Below are 16620 nucleotides of genomic sequence, written 5' to 3' on the forward strand. Positions count from 1 at the left end.
ATAAACAAACTGTGGTACATAGACACAATGGAATATTATGCTACCTTGAAGAATAACAAGGAAGCTGCAAGCCATTGCATAACATGGATGAGCCTTGAGGACATTATGTTGAGCAAAATCAGTCAGTCACAAAAGGAGAAATACTGCACAGGACCACCACTGTAACAGACTAAGAAAAAGAACCCCCTGGTTACTGGGATGTGGGCGGTGGGGTGAGGGAGGGGTGGGAAGGTGGAGCACAGGGCAGGGAATAGACACAGGATAGTTTAGGTGCTAGGGAAGCGGTCAATATATAAGAAGGGGGTGGGGAATGGAAGAACAAAGTGGATAGGGGAACAATTAGGCAGGTTTGCATGGGCTAAGTGGGATAGAGGTAAATAATGATATATGCACAACCTTGGAACAACAGGGCTCTGAGATATAAGAATTGAGGCATGGTTGGAATGGGGAGAAGGGGAAATAATGTTAAGATGCTTGGCTTTCTTTTGAATCTTAGTTTTCCTTGGCATACCATTATAAAATATACACTGGAAGGGGAGAGAAAGGAATGACCAGAAATATCACCACAGAAAGCTTGTAAATCCATCTTCTGCCTGTAACTGATTAGAATACTTAAAATGGGGCTACAGCATGCCCAGTGAAGGAGGTTTCCTGCAGAGCCTCTGCATTACATAAGACTATAGGTGGAATCCTGAACCACATCCAGAATCTTATGAGATGGGAAATTTCCGCTTGCAAAGACAAACAGACCAGCCTGGAGTGGCTAGAAGAACAGAAGATACTTCTTGAAAGAAAGACTGATAGGAAAAATACAAAACAATATAGGCAGACCGTCTGATTACTACAAGAACAAGCAAGTTGCTCGACCAGGAGACATCAAGGCAAGTAGTTGGGTCCCCTCAGAGCAAACCCCCTTACAAGACTAAGACTCAATGGGAATACACGCTCTGATTGGTGACCATGTTCATCACCAATAAAGGGGAAGTGAGGGGAAAACAGCAATGAAGCTGTGAGCTAAGCCCTACAACGTTCAATAGACTCCTGTGAACCCAGGTGGGACCTGGTTGGCCATCAGTGTTGCAAGACCTGGGGACTCCTGGGCCCAGAGTCAGTGACATAGCCACAGAAGACTAGAGTGGAGAGTGAAGTGTCCAGCTGATAAGAAGAGAGGGCATATGCACAAAAACACCCACACTTACAGATAATACCCACTGGACCTGGCTTCAATGATTGGATGATGATAGCTCAACTAGAAGAAGAAAGAAGAGGTAAAAAAAAAAGAGTAATCTGATAAATTTGATGCACTTGACCTACACCTATGGATGCAGTAGCTCAAAAGAGGGAACAAATCGTTACTGCAAGGGTCATTCCTACCCCCTCCATACATAGAGTAGACAAGGATAGGCAAGTTGGCCATTGGCATTGGCTACCCAAAGTGGGGTGGGGGCACTACAAAGGCCCCAAGAAATGACTGGCTTACAAGCTTTCAAGAGGGAAGCTAGATCCAGAGGGCATGGAGGAAGGCAGAATCTCCACTGAGTAATATCCAATCTGTCTAGGTGGGGGTGATGAAAGGAGATGGGGATAGGTCTCTTGTGATATAATAGTGAATAATTGTTATCAGGACTTGTTGTGAGGGTTGGAAATGTAAAGGTAGATGTTTTGTAGCAAGGAGGGCAGTGATTAACTTTGCAGTCTAGAAGCGGAGGTCGCTGGGGCCATCAAGGGAAAAGAGTGGAGAGCGGGACCCTACCCAGAGAAACTGTGACACCAGAGATGGAAGCAGAGATGATGACGTAGAGAGATGGAGTGGCTGGGGATTTTAAACCCAGAGAGGGAGAGGGGCTGTGTGCTGGTGACTGGGGTCAGGCTTGCAGGGTATACCCTTTGGTTGGTTGATGATGCATGGAGGGGATTGTAATCATGGTAATGAAACGATATATGATAGGATGGATGTAACACTAATGTTCTCCCATGTAAACTATCACATAATTCACATTAAAACATTAAAAGAAAATCCTAAATGGGGTCATGATAAGGTGAAATTAGTCTTGCAATTGCTGACTAAACCATAAACCTTCCTTGTCTCTAGAGTCTGTCATTTGAGAAAGAGGAAGCTTGCAGGGATTTGAAGTTGTGCACCATTAAAACCTCCCTTGTCCTCACATGACCTCTAAATCCTTGCCAGGTGGCCCCAGCACTCCATTCTGATAGGTTCACATCTATACACACATATTTTTTAAAGAAAAAATCCAAGCATAACGAGTAAATCTCAATCTCCCTGTTTTCTATTACTGTCTCTGTTAGCTGTATTTACCTCACTTCACTCCTCTCCCCATGAATATAAACAAAGAGAACAGTACCAGCTCCTTCAGGAGCAGCTGATTGCAAAAAGTCAGGAGAACCAGTGGAGTCCCTGCAGCAGGCATATCTCAAGGCATATCTCAAGGCAGGGGGCTGCCTTGGCCAATCCATGGTATAGTTGGAATGGGGAAGCTATTGTACAGTAAGGTGTAGCAATGGATGATTCTTTGAATGAGTGACTTCTGGGTGAGCCTGGGAAGGGGTCATGAGTCTGTCCATTGAATCTCCTTCAGAAAATTTTCACGTCTAGTAGGAGAGCTTTTGTTATAAATTTGCGCATTCACAGACACAGGAACACACACACACACACACACACAAACACACACCTCAAAACAACCCACTCATTCCCTTCTCTCACTTGTTTTGGAATATTTCTCTCCATGTGTTTAAAGCATCATAGTTTTTGCACAAACCTATTAGTGCCAATGCCTCACTATTCACCATTGAAGAAATTTGAAATAAACAACCTTGTCCCCAGTCCCCTCTGGCTCAGTAAAACCAATGACCAATTAGCACAAAAGTGCCCAGTGAAAAACAAATAAACAAACAAAAAAACCTCAAACCTTGGAGCAATGACATTTTAGGGGAGGCAACAAAAGCTTTTATTTGCAAAGGCCCAGAGCTTAAGAGATTTTTTTTTTTTTTTAAATTAAGAAAGCCACACTGCTCTTTGGGAACAGAGAGGATGCAGAGCCCTTGGGACATGGGGACACTTAACTCACTTCCATGGTGAAAAGAAAAATCCGCTTTAATTTCTGAAGTTTATTTTTTCACAGCAGTCTTTAGAGGAAGACCCTTGGCAAGCCACACTTTGAAGATTTATACATGGCAGTTACCAAGCCTACTTTTATATATTTGAAATAAAAATAGCTCAGCAGCAATTTGCTTCTCTTTTACTCTTGTTTTAAAACTCATTCCTCCGCTACTTTGAAGTGCAGAGGACCGCTCAGACACCAGCCCTTTTGGATGGCAAAATGTTAATCATAAGAATTTATTTTCTGTGCTAACAAATGTTTTCCTTGGAGACCTTTTTTTTTTTTTTAAATCATTTTAGACAGAACTTTTAAAGAAGATATAAATTAAATCAGATTCTTGAGAAATTTCCCTGGGGAACAATGCCTTCATTTATAAAATTCTCCAGATATCTGAAATGCTCAAAGAGCATATAGTTCCCACTGAGAGAAGAAAATACTCACCAGTAAGACATTAAGTAAAAGTGCATTTTTTTCCACAGGAAGGTTTTATTCCAGTGATATTAAAGATAAACAATGATAACAATATAAAACACTAAAGAACCCAAAACATCCCATATACTTTTAGAAAGGTTTCCTTTCTACCCAAAGTTTCTGCAATTGCATACTGAGGATTATGATGCATTTCTCCAGAAATCTGATCAGCAGATTTGATATATGGATTTAGATCAATTTTTCCTTATGGCAAATCTATATGTTATTCTTCGTCTTCATTTGGCTCTATTTGCTGAGTGGCTGTTACTCGGGGCAAAGGTCGCTTTCTGACGGACTAAGCTGTAGAGTAATCTTTTACTCCTCATAAGAGGAGTGTGAGATATTAAATCACACTTGACGTACCTGAGGCACAGCAACTTCATCCATATTTTATCTGCTGTAAATTTAATACCACAGCACTTTTTAGGGTGATGTATTTATTAACTGGCTGGGGATGAGCAGTACAGAAATTCAGTTTGTTCAGGAAAATAAAATGAAGACAGTCTGACAAGTTTATGAAGTAAAGCACAATAACTATTTATTACTTTTTAAACATACAGTGGGTTGAAATGTCCTTAGCAGTGTTTGTTCAATAAATGCATAGTGCTTTCTAAATCATCTCTTTTTTTTTTTTTTCCCTTTTCAATTCTAATAAATCCTCTTACTCTTAAAACAATCTGTGGATGCCCCCTCACAGTTGCTCAGTTTTGGAGGACATACCTGTAGCTCTTTATGCGCATCACCGCAACACCTTTGCTTTGCATTAAGAGTCCAGGGAATTGTGGGAAATGGAACCACATTTAGATGAGCTTTAGACAGTTGGCTACCCAGCAAGTCAATTGATGAACTATTTCAGAGTGACAGTTACCAAGTGAATAGCTCTCTCCATTGCTTTACTTAACTTTTTTTTTTTAACCTTCCCTGTGTTTTATACCACTAGTGCCCCCAGATTTTTATTCCATCTACAGTTATATGACAGTCTTCTCTGTGATTCACAGGCAGGCGCTGCTTGTTCTTTCTCTGGATCATGAGGCAATATCGGTTACCTATTGAAAGGGAGAATGAGACTAACTCCAAAGATTTGTATAATCATAATTAAAGTGTAAAATAGCTTTTTTTTTTCTTTCTTTCTTGAAGGATCAAACCTTGAGAACTTTGGCTGTAGTTTAAAATTCTGCACATTTTAACTGACTGCAGAGAACATTCTGGTGATTATAAAACACTCTCTTTCTTATAGTAGATCTGCAGATCACTTCCATTGGTGCTCTTTGGATTTTCTGTCAATTTGATCCGCAGTTTACAGTAAGTAAGGAGGCCATACTGAACAAATCCTCTGAGAAACTGGACTATATGAAGAAGAACTCAACATGTGGAATGGTGGTGGTTATGTGCTGTGGAGTTGCTTCTGATTCACAGTGACCTGGTATAGGGCTTCTGAGGCTGTAATTTACAGGGGCAGAAAGTCTCATCTTTTTCCTGTGAAACTACTGGTAGTCTCAAACTGATGACCATAAAATTAGCAGCCCAATTTGTAACCACTATACTACCAGAGCTCCTTATGTGGAATGGAGATAGACTCAGTAACAATCTTCCATATGCAGATGACACAACCTTGGTTGCTGGAATTGAAGGGGACTTGAAATATTTGAAATGAAGATCAAATCATTCCTTCAGAATGGATTGTGCCTCAACAAAAAGAAAACAAAAGTCCTCATAACTGGATCCATAAGCAATATCATAACAAACAAACAAACAAAAATATTGAAATTGTCAAGAATTTAATTTTACTTGTATCCACAGTCAGCCCAAAGAAGTAGCAGGCAACAAATCAAATGATGTATTGCATTGGGCAAATCTGCTACAAAAGACCTCCTTAAAGTGTTAAAAAGCAAAGACATCACTTTGAGTACTAAGGTATGTCTGACCCAAGCCATGGTACTTTCAATCACTTCATATGCATGAGAAAACTAGGCAGTGAATAAGAAAGATCATAGAAGAATTGATGCCTTTGAATTATGGTATTGGTGAAGAGTAAAGAATGGACAAATCTGTCTTGGAAGAAGTACAGTTAGAATGTTCCTTAGAAGTGAGGGTGGAGAGACTTCACCTGATGTACTTTGGGCATGTTATCAAAAGGGACCAGTAGGACCTCATGCTTGGTAAAATAGAGGGTATACCAAGAAAGACCCTCAATGAGATGGACTGACACAGTATATGCAACAATGGGCTGAAACATCCTTTAAGGATGTTAAAGGATCAGTCAATGTTTCAGTCTTTTGTAACAGGGTCACTGTGAGTTGGAATCAACTCATTGGCACCTAACAGCAACACCAATACCTTAACTTTGAGATAAAGCTTAAGGGTTATAATTCCATAAAATGGGGACTAGAACAGAAATTTCCAATGTGTGTCCCAGACTAGCAACTTCAGGATCACCTGGTTACTTGTTAGATGTGATCACCTGCTAACCCAACATTTGAATGTTTGAGCTTATCCAAAGGCACCTGGAAGAATGACCTGGTTATCTATTTCCAAAAAAAATCATTCACTGAAAACCCTATGTAGCAAACAAAATTTGACTTCAGTACACCTGGGGTTACCACGAGTTGGAATTGACATAGCAACTGTTGATACCAGTAAAAACTCTGGGGCTAGTGTTCAGTAATTGTTTTTTAACAAGCTCTCCATGTTACTGATGACTATTTAAATTGAGAATCACTGGGCAGGACCAGATAGTGTTTTGTTCTGTTGTGCATATATGGTCAGTATGAGTTAGCACCTAACAACAACAAAAACGAGGTCTTCACACATTGCAAGCTGGTGATCTATTTGCTACATTAATGTCCTAGTTAAGCATGCTTCTGGACCTACATCATGACTTCAAGGGGTGAATACTAATTTGACTAGCTGTAGAAACACTGCATTTCAATACCAAATACAAATGATTTTTTAGCTCACTCAAAATATTTAGTATCGTCTTTTGTCCCGTCTTATTAAAGGACTCCATCTTCATTTAGGGAAGGGCAAAGGAACTAGCATTTTTTTGAGGGGAAGAAAATCAACATTAAAATGATCTTTTAAATAATTAATGACCACAATTTATTAGCAATATGGTGATACCATTTATTTGTGTTCCTTTTGTCTTATCAAGCATTCATGTCTATAAGTAATATCTGAATATTTTCAGGAAACCACATTTCAATTTATTTAGGTATTCACTTAAAAATTTTTTCGTAATGCTTTAAAAATAAACAGAATATATAAATAAGGAATGGTTCAAAGCTCTCTTTTTATCAGTCCTTTTTAACACTGACTTTTCTTTCCTTTTTGATAGCATCATTCCAAAATGTGTTTTTAATTAATTCCTTGATGATTTTCCTCACTATGGCATTGGAAGATGCAAATCTCCAAGTCATACAGTTGCCTCTGACAGAATGTATCAAACCGAATTATCACAGCATCAACTTTGGATCTTACACTCTGAGGAAGTTCATTACATAATAGATGATGTGTCAAGAAAACAGGGTTACTGCGGTACTGGAAATTCACAAGAGAACCTGGATGCATCTCAAAAGTCTTGGGATACATTTGGATTTCACAGTGTAGGCCTTAAATCTGTTGTTTGATCTGAATTGTTACTTTAAACTATAAAATGTGCTCCTATTAAGGTCACATCCAATGAAAAGAAACATATAGTAATAGGACTGAGGAAAAATTAAATGAATTTTCAGAGTCTAAACCTCTGAAATCTTTAGGTTCCTCTTACTGTAGGAGAACAACAAAGCATTTATTTTTTAAAGAAAAGTCAGAAAGCTTTTAAATGTATACGTATTATATCTTTATACTGAATTTCAGCAACTGAATGCAGAAGAAAAATCTACTTATTAGATTAGTCTATTATATAAAGCAGTGTTGTTTTAAAAGCAGTTGATTGTAACCCATTAGGGGCTCATGAAATCAATTTTGTGGGTCATGATCTGCATTAAAAAATTAAATTAAACAAAATAGAATAGAATAGATTGCACTGGTCTAGAATGGAATAGAATAGAAAATAACAGAATACATTACAGTACATAATTAAGTACTATTTGGGGAAAACTTGTTTTAATATAAGCATGGGTACCAGGAGTCCTGGTGTGGCGCTGTGGGTTAATACGCCAGACTGCAAAGCCATTTGAACTGCAAGGTTAGCGGTTCAAGCTCACCAGCTGCTCCTCAGAAACCCTATACTAGGTCACTATGGGTCGGAATTGAATCGACGGCACTTAACAACAACAACCAGGTTTTGATATAAAAATACTACTATAGCATGTTGAATATTTATAGTTAGTGACTGATATTAATGTGATTTTTCAAAAAAGTTTTTATTGTGAATTGAGTGATAGTTTACATGGGAGAACATCAGCTTTACATTCATCCTATAGTATTTCATTTCATTGCAATGATTACAATCCCCTCCATGCATCATCTTTCAACAGCATTTGCTTCCAATCTCTCTGTTTTTGTTTGTTTGTTTTTTATGTACACCTAAGCACTCAGGAATATATAACCATTCAAACAACCAAAGGGTTGTTTCAAAGCTGCCTGCCTGCCACCAGCACACAGCCCCTCTCCCTCCCTGAATCCAGAGTCCCCAGCCTCTTCATTGCTCCACGTCATTGTCTCTGCCTCCATCTCTGGCATTGCTGCTTCTCTGGTTAGGGTCCCACAATCCACTCTTCTCCCTTGATGGTCCCAGGGTCCTCCATTCCTGGACTGCAAGGTCAACCACACCCCTTCTTTTGTTACAAAATGTCTACCTTTACATTTGCAACATACACAATCAGTCCTGATGACAATTATTCACTGTTAAACCACAAGAGTCTTATCCCACATCTCCTTTCAGCAGCCCCATCTAGACAGGTTGGAAACCACTCAATGGAGATTCTACCTTCCCCCTCTGAAACTGAGCTCCCTCGTGAAAGCTTTTAAGCCAGTCAATTCATGCCTTTGTAGTCCCCCCATTTTGGGTAGCCAATGTCTAAGTTACCCATCCCTGTCAACCCTGTGTACAGAGGAGGTGGGAATGATCCTTGCTGTAAAGATTTGTTTCCTCCTTTAAGTTACTACATCCATAAGTATAGGTCAAGTTCATCAAATTGTAGTGGATTATACTTTTTTTTCCTCTTCTTTCTTCCTCTGGTCGAGTTCTGATCATCTAGCCATTGAAACTAGGTCAAATGGGTACTATCTGCAAGTATGGGTGTTCTAGTATATCTCCCCTCACTTCATATCAGCTGGATGCCCCACTATCAGCTCTAGTCCTCTGTGCCTATGTCCCTGTCCATGGGCTCAAGAGTCCCCAGGTCTTGCCATACTTCTGGTCAATCAGGTCTCAATCTAGGTTGATAGAATTAATGTGACTTTTTTCCTGAAGTTCTCTTACCTTAAAAAACATCAAAACAGTAACAAAACCCCAAATAAATAAAATTGATCAGAGTTTGTCTGAAGCAGAGGGTTGAGACTAGACAATGCTTCAGCATAAAACACATAGCATGATTCAGATTTCCTGACTTATTAATTAATTCATGCATTAATGCACTTTGAATAAATTGATACAGTTCCCTGTGCCTCAATTTCCTTCCCTGTAAAATACCACTATTACTAGAAATCACCTCATTAAATTATTGTGACGATTAAATGAATTCACATATGCAAAGTGCTTAGAATGATATACCTATTAATATTATCTATAATTATTTTATGCCAAGTGAGTTTGTCATACTATGGATGCTGTAAGCAATGCTACTGGTATTTTAAATACCAGCAGGGTCACCCATGGTAGAAAAGTTTCAGTGGAGCTTCCAGATTAAGACAGAGTTGTAAGATGGAAAGGAAAATTGTTTATGAATATTTAGTCACTGAAAACTTATGAATAGCAGAGAAACTTTGTCAAATACAGTGCTAAGAGTTGAAAACATTATGAATATCAGCAGACTATTGTCACATATGGTGCTGGAAGAAGAGCCCCTTAGATTGGATATCAAAATGCCCCTCCTTGGGAATGAGGGATATCAAAAGAAGTACCTCCTCAAAGTAGAGTTGACAATGATAATGCGATTGGAGTAAAGCTTTTGGGACCTTCATCTGCTGATGGGCACAACTCAAAATGAAGAGAAACAGCTGTAAGTATCCATTAATAATCAGAACATGGAAGATATAAAGCTTGAATCTAGGAAAATTGAAAATTGTCAAAGTGAAATGTAATGTATACAAATCAATATCCTAGGCATTAACAAATTAGACAAAATGAACTTTTATTGGTCATTTAAAATCAGACAGTCATATGGTTTAGTATGCTAGGAATGAAAAAAATGAGGAATAGTGTAGCATTCCTTATCAAAAAGAATATTTCAAGATTTATCTTGAAGTACAATGCTGTTGGTGATAGGATACTATCCATACACCTACAAAGAAGACCAGTTAATGCTACTATTATTCAAATTTACACATCAACCACTAAAGGCAGTGATGGTGAGAATGAAGAATTTTACCAATTCCTGCACTCTGCAATTGATCAACCATGTAATCAAGATGTACTGATAAGTACTGGTGATTGGAATATGAAGGTTGGAAACAAAAAAGAAGGATAAGTAGTTGAAAAATATGCCCTCCATGATAGAAATGATGCTGGAGATCACATGGTAGAATTTCACAAAACCAATGACTTATTAGTTACAAATACCTTTCCTAAACAATATAAAGTGGTTACAAATCAGGCTGCGAACTGCAAGATCAGCAGTTCAAAACTACCAGCTGTTCCACGGGAGAAAGATGAGGCTTTCTGCTCCTGTAAAGATTTGCAGCATCAGAAACCCTGTACAGGGTTGCTATGAGTTGGAACTGACTCCGCAGCCCATAACCACCACCACGAAACAACATAAAAATCAATTATACATGTGGGCCTCACTTGATGAAATGCACAGGAATCATATTGACTGCATCAACAGAGAGAATGGAAAAACTCAATTTTATCAAAACAAGGCCAGGTGCTGACTGTGGGGCAGACCATCAACTGCTCTTATGCAAGTCCAGGCTGAAGTTGAAGAAAACCAAACCAAATCTACAGGAGCCCAAATATAACCTTAAATATATACCCCCTGAATTTAGAGACCATCTCAAGACCAGATTTTATGCATTAGATTGTTGTTGTTGTTAAGTGTCGTCGAGTTGGTTTCGACCCATAGCGACCCTGTACAGGGTTTCCGAGGCTGTAAATCCTTATGGGAGCAGAACGCCATACTAATGATCAAACACCAGAAGAGCTATGGGATGGCGTCAATAACATCAGATAGGAAGGAAGCACAAGTTCCTTATAAAGACAGGAAAGAAAGAAAAGAGTTGAATGGATGTCAATAGAATCTCTGAAACTTACTCTCCATTGTAGAGATGCTAAAGCAAATGGGAGAAATGAGGATGTGAAAGAGCTGAATAGAAAATTCCAAAGGGTAGATCAAGAAGATAAAGTTAAGTATTATAATGAAATTTGCAAAGGTCTGGAGTTAGAAGACCAAAAGGGAACAACATGCTCAGCAGTCAATCCTCAACTTGTAATACTGAAGGATTCCATGGAAAAAATATTGAATGACACAGAAAACATCAAAAGAAGATGGAAGGTATACACAGCCACTGTATCAAAAAGAAATGGTCAATGTTCAACCATTTCAAGACGTAGCATATAATATAGAACTGAGGGTACTGAAGGAAGAAGTCCAAGCTGCACTGAAGACATTGGTGAAAAGCAAGACTCCAGGAATTGACAGAATACAAATTGAAATATTTTAACAAACTCATGAAACATTGGAGGCACTGACTTATTTATGCCAAGAAATTAGGAAAGCAGCTACCTGGCCAACAAATTGGAAGAGATTCATATCTGTGCCCATTTTAAAGAAAGGTGACCCAATGGATCGAAAAGTCATCAAATAAAATTATTAATACCACATGCAAGTAAAACTTTGCTGAAGATAATTTTTTAAATGGCTACAACAGTAGATCGAGAGGGAACTGCCAGAAACAAGCTGGATTCCGAAGAGGACAGGGATTGAGGGCTATCATTGCTAACATTAGATACATCTTGGCTGAAAGCAGAGAATACCAGAAAGATGCTTACCTATGCTTTCTTGACTATGCAAAGGCTTTTGACTGTGTAGATTATGACAAAATATGGACACCATTGTGAAGAATGTGTATTCCAGAACACTTGTTTGTGCTCATGAGGAACCTGTAGATGAACCAAGAGGCAGTCATTTGAATAGAACACAGGGTTAGTGAAAGGTTTAAAACCAGGAAAGTGTTATTGCACCACACTTATTCAATCTGTATGCTGAGCAAATGACCCAAAAAGTTGGCTTATATGAAGAAGACTGTGGCATCAGAATTGGAGGAAGACTCATTAACAACCTGCAATATGCAGATGATACAACCTTGCTTGTAGAAATTGAAGAGGACTTACAATACTTAATGATGATGATCAAAGACCACAGCCTTCATTATGGACTACACTTCAACAGAAAGAAAAATTCTCACAACTAGACCAATAAATGATACCATGATAAATGGAGAAAAGTTTGAAGTCGTCAAAGACTTCATTTTGCTTGGATCCACAATCAATACTCATGGAAGCAGCAGTCAAGAAATCAAATGTCTTGTACTAGGCAAATTTGAAGCACAAGACTTCTTTAAGTGTTCAAGAGCAAAGATGTCAGTTTGAAGACTAAGATGCACCTGACCCAAGCCATTGTATTTTCAATAGCCTTATATACATATGACTGTTGGACAACAAATAAGGAAGACTGAGAAAAATTGGTACATTTAAGTTATGGTGTTGAAGAAGAATACTGAAAGTGCCATGGACTTCCAGAAAAACAAACAAATCTGTATTGGAATAATTCAGCCAGAATCCTCCTTAGAAGCCATATGGTAAGACTTTATTACTTGTACTTTGGACGTACTATCAGGAGGGACCAGTCCCTTGAGAAGGACATTATGCTTGTTAAAATGTAAGGTCAATCAAAAAGAGGAAGACCCCCAATGAGCTGGATTGACACCATGGCAGCAGCAATGTGCTCTAGTGTAACAACAATTGTGAGGATGACACAGGACCAGGCAGTGCTTTGTTCTGCTCTGCATAGGGTCAACATGAGTTGGAATCAACATAACAGCACCTAACCACAACAATCTATGTGAAAGATGTAGCTGTAGGAATTACGGGGATGCCAAAGATACATTATCTATTTTTATTTGTTTCCACCTTATATAAAGAGATCTTTATATCAAGTTTCTATTTATTATCTTTGGGCATAATAAACAATGCCAAAAAAACACATTTGGGTATAGGTCAAAATGAAGGGGATGTTACCCTATGTTTATTTAAGAGATTTATTGAGTTTATAATAAAGATTCAAGTATACTGCCTTTTCTAAATTGTATGACTTTTACCTCCCTGAACTTGCAGGATAATCCTCATCTATGAAATGAAGAGCTAGGCTATGTTTTCTAAGATCCCCTCAACCACTGAAATTTTAAACATGACTATTAAAACATCAACCACTTGGTTGGTGAATTTACCAAAGCACTGGATTTAAAATGAGTCATCTCAGGAGCAGCAGAGGCCATCTCAATCCAATCAGGAAAGAAGAGCCAAGAGTGGACGTTATCTTTTGGACCTTGAGATCCTGGCTCATTCAAGGTCTTCAATCCAGGGACACCAGAGGAGGAGTGGTATCAGCAGAGCCAGAATGTGAGACAGAATGGTGGGCTTCCCAGACTACATCGCCATTAGGCAGGAGGCTTCTTTGCAGAAAGGGGTGCCTTCAGGCACTTGATTGAGAAAGCTAGTTGTGCTGACCACAGAACAGACCTGAGTGCCTTGAGCTGAGGTTTAATCATAGAATAAAGTGTGCTTTGGGAGCTTATAGACAGTGCTAAGAAAGCTTTGCAATATTGTCGAAGTAGGGCAGAGACCAGGCCAAGGGACCTGGCTGCATCGTGAAAATTTCTGATCTGGAATTGTAACCTGGTAACTTCACTAATCAGACACATAATTGTGAGTATTGTCTAAGTTCTGTGTGGCCATTGCAATGAATTATTGAACCCAGCAGAGTAGAGAGTGCCAGGAGAGGGAGGGCTGGTGTCATAATTAGTAAAGAAGGTTGGAGGGTGGAGGCATATCTGACTTTGCTTCATAGGATTTGGCCTTGAACTGATGCTGATGGTGATTCTTCTCCTTGATCCTTGTGAAGCCAGAAGTAGTCAGATATTATTTCTATGCGATTTTAACAACTATTTAAAACATTTACACACCAACCACTAATGACAAGGATGAATGAATTGAAGACTTTTACTAACTTCAGCAGTTTTAAAATGATCAAACATGCAATCAAAATGCATTGATAGAGGGTTGATCCAAGATGGATGACTAGGTAGATATGAGGAACATAAAAAAGTTCATGGAAAAATAAAATTAACAGAAAATCGTATTTTCCCCAAACTTTATGAAGCACCCTCAGATACAACCCAGACCCTCTATACAAAGACTTGATAGACCCAACAAAAGAGATAAGAATGATACTCCTGGAAAGTGGAGCTTCAATAGAAAGAATTAAAAGGTAGATAAAAAATTGATTAGAAGAAATCAAATGAAAACATTAAAGAAGCAGGCATATGAGCTGGTGAATCCCCAACTAGATTAGCATATCATGGCCATTTTGAATTATTGCAAATATTGTTCCAGTCACTCACTGGTACCACATCAATGATCAACAACCAAAGAAGTGTGATCTCGACCCATAACCAGTGCAGTTCCTTCCCCATCAACCAGTCAATAGTCAGGCCCCCACTACTGTCTATCTGCCACCTGATCTTCTGCCCCATCCCCACAATATGCCACTAGTCCTTCCACTCCACCAGCAGCCTGAGGCATGCTTTCTGACAGATCAAGCGCTGGGACCGTCATCCCAGACATCTACAGAAAGAAAGAAAATACTAAATGGACACAAGTTGTGGTTATGTGCCATTGAGTTGGTTCTGACTCCTAGTTACCCTGTACAGGGCTTCTGAGGAATGGTTGATGAGTTTGAAACACTGACCTTGCAGTTCAAATCAATCTTAAGGTCAGGCGCTTATCCTACAGTCCTACCAGGACTCGACAAAAGAGACTCTAAAGCTTGAACTTAAATGTAAAGCAATTAAAGCAAACAGAAAAAAATAATGAAGAAAAGAGCTGAACATAAGATTTCAAAGGTGGCTAAAGAAGACAAAATAATGTACTATAGTGAAATGTATAAAGACCTGAAGTTGGACAACTGAAAGAAAAGAACATGTTCAGAAGTTGAAAGAACTCAAGGGGGAAAAAAAAAAAGTCAAACTTTGAGTTGCAATATTGAAGGATTCTATGAGCAATGATGCAGAAATCACATAAAAAAGATAAAAGGAATACGCAGAGTTGCTGTACCAAAAATGATTATTTGACATTCAACCATTTCAGCAGGTAGCATATGATCCAAACTGCTGGTATTGAGGAACACAGAAGGCACTGGCAAAAACCAACTCTCCAGGAATTGACAGAATACCAATGGACGTCTTTCAACAAATAGATGCAGTGCTGGAAGCACTCACTCGTCTATGGCCAGAAATCGCTACTTGGTCAGCTAACTGGAAGACATACATATTTGTGCCCATTTCAAAGCAAGATAACCCAACAAAATGCAGAAATTATAAAATATTGTTAAAATCACATGCAAATAAAATTTCACTGCAAAAATGATTATAGTAGTGCACTAATGGAAAATTGCCAGAAATTCAAGCCACATTCAATAAAGGACATGGGATATCATGGGATATTATTGATAAAAGCAGAGAATACCAGAGAGATGTTTATTTGTATTTTTTTAACTATTCAACTGTGTGGATCATAAGAAATTACGGATAACATTGTGAAGAATGGGAATTCCAGAATATTTCATTGTGCTCATGTGGAACCTGCAGATAGACTAAGAGACACTGAGTGGTTACATCATTTCACCATACTTTTTCAGTCTGTATGAGGACTAAATAATTTGAGAAGTTGGAGGAAAAGTCACTAACAACCTTGCTTACTGAAAGTGAAGAGGACTTGAAATACTTAACTAATGAACATTAAATACTATATAGGCTTCAGTATGGATTACTACTGAACATAAAGAAAAGAAAACAAAAAGACCACAAAATCCTCACCAATCAGAAACCTCAAGATAAATGGAGAAAAATATTGATATTTTTAAGGACTTCATTTTGCTTATATTCACAACCAACACACATGGAGGCAGTAGTCAATAAATCAAATGATGTACTGCTTTGGACAAATGTGCTGAAAAAAACCACTTCTTTGAAGTATTAAAAATCAAGGATGTCACTTTGAAGTCTAAGATGTGCTAAACCCAAGTCATATTTTCAATAACTTCATGTGCACGTAAAAGCTGGACAATGACTAAGGAGGCCTGAAGAATAACTGATATTTTAAAAAATTATCGTGTTGTGAATAACACTGAATAAGTGAAATAACACTTATATTTGGAGTCCTGGTGTGGCACTGTGGGTTAATGCACTGGACTGCAAGGTCAGTTTGAACCGCAAGGTTGTCAGTTCAAGCTTGGGGCTAGGTAAGTTAACAGGGTACAATTCAGAATCAGAAACAACTTAGAATACAGCAGTTCTCTGGTCGGGGGCAGCTCTTCTCAGCCTTGTTACTGGCAAACCTCTCTTTCAGCACAGAATTGTCAGAACTAAAGAGCATTTGGAGTCCTTGTGTGGTGTTGTAGGATAAGCACTCTGCTGTAAAGGAGGTTGGAATCACAAGGTCAGTGGTTCAAACTCACCATCTGCTCTTTGGAAACCCTATATAGGTCACTGTGGGTCAGAACTGACTTCATGGCACTTAACAACAGCAAGGAGCTCTTGGTGGTGTAGTGGCTTATGAGCTGGCTGCTAACCACAAGATCAGCAGTTGCTG

This window comes from Chrysochloris asiatica, unplaced genomic scaffold, assembly GCF_000296735.1.
Source record: "Chrysochloris asiatica unplaced genomic scaffold, ChrAsi1.0 scaffold00197, whole genome shotgun sequence".
In the NCBI taxonomy this organism is placed as follows: Eukaryota; Metazoa; Chordata; class Mammalia; order Afrosoricida; family Chrysochloridae; genus Chrysochloris; species Chrysochloris asiatica.